This window comes from Quercus suber, unplaced genomic scaffold, assembly GCF_002906115.3.
Source record: "Quercus suber isolate HL8 unplaced genomic scaffold, Cork oak 2.0 scaffold_80, whole genome shotgun sequence".
NCBI classification, from domain to species: domain Eukaryota; kingdom Viridiplantae; phylum Streptophyta; class Magnoliopsida; order Fagales; family Fagaceae; genus Quercus; species Quercus suber.
In genome coordinates this window covers 696015-700688 of record NW_027069545.1, presented here as the reverse complement: position 1 = coordinate 700688, position 4674 = coordinate 696015, and positions in this window count along the sequence as shown.

Here is a 4674-nt window from a genome sequence, read left to right as displayed (position 1 = left end):
TTATCTGCAAATAAGGGAAGGGGAAAAAAGGACTGGAAAACACAGCAGAAGTAATCAAAAGAATGTACAAATAGAAGTCATGCAATATCAATAAGAGAATGTAAATTCAACTGTCCTGTTTACTTCTTTCAAGCTTTTTGAGTGTTTGTTTGGTATAGATTATTTTTCAATTTTCTTAAAATAAGCTGCTTGAAAAAATAGCACTTAAGAAAAGTGAGGTTTTAAAAACTGTAGTTTGAAAATTTGTGATTTTAAATCCTCTTAAATGGCTTTAAAAGGTTTGGAACCTTCTTAGATCTTTTGTGGAAAGTTATTAAGGGAGTATGTCAACTTTTTTTTCCCAAGTAATTATAGAGAAAGAGAGGTGTAGATGAAGACCTTACAGGTATATGGTTCAAGGAAAAGTACTTTAGAAAAATTTAGTGTATGAAGTATATCCAACTTTTTTATCTTATGAACTCATACATAAGAAAAGAACTTTTAGTGCTGTATTCAAAATTAAGGTCGGGATTTGAGATCAACCGATAACTTAATTGATCGTGCCAACTGATCAGGTTGGGCTGGGGTTCTTGGATCTGTTGTCAACCTAACCGCACCCTATTTCTCGGTGCTTGGTTGCAAGTCCTTTTGGTGCATTCTTAGCAACATTCCTGTCAAATAAAACATAAAACAACAAAATCAAGATATCCCAACACTAGTTGAAAGTCCATGAAACTAATATTTTATACTGTCTTTTCACTTCAAACTGAAACCAGTGAGCCATTTCAATACTACTTTATTATGAGGATCATTACCTAATCATGCATTCATGCTTCGATCAAGAAGCTTTGTTAAATCCCTGTTGTATATGGCTAGACACATTCTATCTACCCCTTCAAGCTTCATCAAGTTTGCCCTCTTTTACCTTATTATTCTAATGGAAGAATTTATACAGTATTTACTAATTAAAGTCTGTAATGCAAACTGGATTTTAGGGCACTTCGGTGAGCAAGACAAATCATCATAATCGATATATTATAATCTTATCAGATAAAATGCTAACTAGCTACAAATTAAGGTTTGTGAGCTTACAAGGAACTATGATTTGGAAATTTCTTATTATTATCTCATTCTCATACCTAAATCACAAACAATTCCTCTTATAGATTGTGCATAAAATAGATTCATAATGTCCAATGTTTATATAATTCTCATAAAATAAATTTTGTATTATTTAAAGATTTTAATACAAATTGGATTAAAGGCCACAAATCCTCACTGTAGTGAGGTTGATGACATTAATATTCCAAATCTACATTCCCGATGTTTTGATTGGAAATTGGGGGGAACCCACTTTGTTTGAACTCTTTACAAGTCATGTTTGATCATTTATTATCCTACTTTGTCAATGGTAAATGAAAGTAGTTGTTAAGTCGAATCCTAGTTAATAAGGACCGTTACTAGGAGATTACTAGGAAATCCTTCGAGAAAAGTGCATCAATTTAAATCTTGAACACATTTTTAAAGTTCTTCTACTGCCAACATTAAATGTAAACATACACATAAACACACTAAACATAAACATATGCATCCAACACACTATATTCAAGAATTATAACTATAGAAAAAGAAAACCAACTAAATGAATATATATATATATATATATTGTGGGGGGAAAAAAGGCCCAGCCCAACGTAATGGGCCGAAGGCCCATAGGAGGGCTATTTTGCGATCGAGAAGAAGAAGATGGAAAAGGAAGGGCCTGTCTGGAAGTGGGACCCTCAGAAGGAAGAATTATCATAATCCGAAGAGGATATCTCCTGTCCGAAGAGGTTGTAATCCTCTGACGCAATATTATAAATCAATTGAACGTGTGAAAGGCCAAAATGAACTTCCGAGGACTCCACCTGATCAAGATAAGCTCTGAGCATGCTATGGAACGATAAAGATGGAGAAATATCTAAGGGGAAAGCTGCTACCACCGTATTTAATGCACTGCAGCAACTTTTCTGGTCGCATTTATGTGGAGAAGACCCCTGAACAGTGCATCCTAATCTACCGCCACTCACACAGAGCCAAAAGAAAATGTCTGACGTGACATGTACTTAAGCAAACTCATGGATAAGGAACAAGTGGACGATGGAGATGAGGAAAAGGGTGACTATATAAAGGAAGGAAGCCCCTAACAAGAGGGGGAAAAAAGAAAAAAGAGAGCTTGATTGTAACCCTAAGATTTATGTTCATCAGATAAATAATAGTGTAGCTCTTCGGATTTTCAGATTTCACGTGTAAACTCATTTTGGCTTGTGTTTGAACGTTGTGATCCATTGTTATCAATCCCATACTTAACCTAGCTCTTTACCCATACTCTACAAATTAATTGTTTTTGGGTTTGGGCCACAAATACCAACCCTAAATTGGCGCCGTTGTGGGGAGGGCTTGAGTGTAAGGGGAAGTAACAGCAGTTGATCATGGCTGAACATGGACAACAACCGGCGGAGTCTGGGGCGTCCAGCATATTGATCCTTTTCTCAATTTGGAGTGAAGGCAAGACCGTGAAGGCAGTGTGCATACTACACACACTGAACGAACTCAACCTCGTGGCGGAAGTCACGTTTCTCATGCAGAGAAAAACAGTATGCAAATAGAGATTGAAAGGTTAAGAAGGGAGCTGCGCCATGCGAAGAGAAAACGTGCTGCCTCGCATCCTGATGACGACTCGGATGACGGACAGGACATCACCTATGAGCAGAGGTTCGAACTCCAATCAGTGAAACTTTTTCGTATGAGGATGAGCACCCTCGTAAGAAGCAACCTCAAGGGCCACCACATGGAGGGGTGGGCAATGATGCCATGAGTAAGGCTTTGAATCAAATCTCCAGGTCACCTTTCACCCGTAGGATCGAAGGAGCGAAGCTTCCTCGGCGTTTCAACCAGCCAACCTTTACTATTTACAACGGAAAACCGACCCTGTGGAGCATGTCAGCCATTTTAACCAAAGAATGGCTGTCTATTCCAAGGATGAAGCTCTGATGTGCAAGGTTTCCCCTCTAGTCTTGACCCGTGGCCATGAGGTGGTTTGATAACCTGAAAGCAGACTCCATGATTCTTATCAAGAGCTCACTAAGCTTTTGGTTCACGTTTCTCACATGCCGAAGGTGGCCAGCCCTTGTCTTCTCTGCTATCCTTAAGCATGTGTGAGGGCGAGTCACTTAAGGCGTATTCGGATAGATACTGGGAGATGTTTAATGATATAGAGGGCAACTTTGATGCAATGGCCTTAGAGACGTTCAAGCTAGGCCTCCCCACTGATCATGGTTTAAGAACATCCTTGTCTGGCAAGCTTGTTACTAACATGCGTTAGCTTATGGACCGTATTGAGAAGTACAAAAGGGTTGAAGAGGATCAGCAGCAAGGGAAGGGTAAGGATAAAGTTACTCCCCAAGACAGGAAGGATTATAGGTCAGATCGCTATAACAACAATAAGCCGAGGAGAGATTTCATCGGGCACTCAGGCTCAGCAAATGCTCAAGCAGTTAATACAGTGTTCAAAGAGCCCGTTCATCAAGTCCTGGAAAAGATCAAAAACGAGTCATTTTTTAGATGGCCGAGTAAAATGGTGGGGAACCCGGAGAGACGCAATCATAATCTCTATTATCAGTACCACCAAGACCATGGGCATGCTACTGAAGACTGCAGAAGCTTATGGGATCATTTAGACCAACTGGTCCGTGAAGACAAGTTGAGGCATCTTTTGCATCACTCCAGTGGCGAGGAGGTCAAGCGAATTCTGAGTCCGAAAAGAGGGATTCTACAAAACCCCCATTAGGTATTATTAATGTCATTTTTGCAGCACCAGGGAGAACAGGATCCTGGCCGACAAAGGTTACGTCTGTGGCTCGGCTGCTAGTAGGAGATACTGACCGAAATTCGAGGAGCCCTAGATAGGCTGAACTGCCCGTTTTAGGCTTTTCGGACGAAGATAAAGCTGGGACCATTCAGCCTCACGATGACGCTTTGGTAGTCACATTCAGGATCAGGGGATATGATGTGAAGAGGGTGATGGTGGACCAGGGCAGTGCGGTGGAGATCATGTATCCTGACCTCTTCAAGGGGCTGAATCTCACGCTTGGTGACTTGACTCCATACTGTTCTCCCCTGGTCAGCTTTGAAGGAAGGATGGTTACTCCGAAAGGACAGATACGGCTGCCTGTGCAGACTGGCTCGGAAATAGTTGAGGTGGACTTCATTGTGGTAGATGTCTATTCCCCTTATACGGCGATTGTAGCCAGTCCTTGGTTACATATGCTAGGGGCTGTTTCCTCCACTCTGCATCAGAAAGTCAAATATCCTTCCGAAGGGCGCGTTTGTGAGATCCGCGGAGATCAATCCTCGGCTAGGCAATGTTTGGTGGCTGCCATACGACACGAGCCTGAGAGTGAATCCTCGGTTAGGGTGGAGGGAGACCTATAGCAGTTAAAGGGTCGGTTGTCACCCGTCGAGGGACAGGATGAAAGCGTAAAATGCGAGGATTTAATACGGGTTTTAGTTAGGACCAATCCTGAAAGATACTTTCAAATCGGATCTCAGATACCTCAGTTAGAGAAAGAAGAGCTAATTGAGTTCCTTAAAAGAAATATTGATGTATTCGCATGGTGTACTTATGAAGCCCCAAGATGGACCGGAGTTCATTTG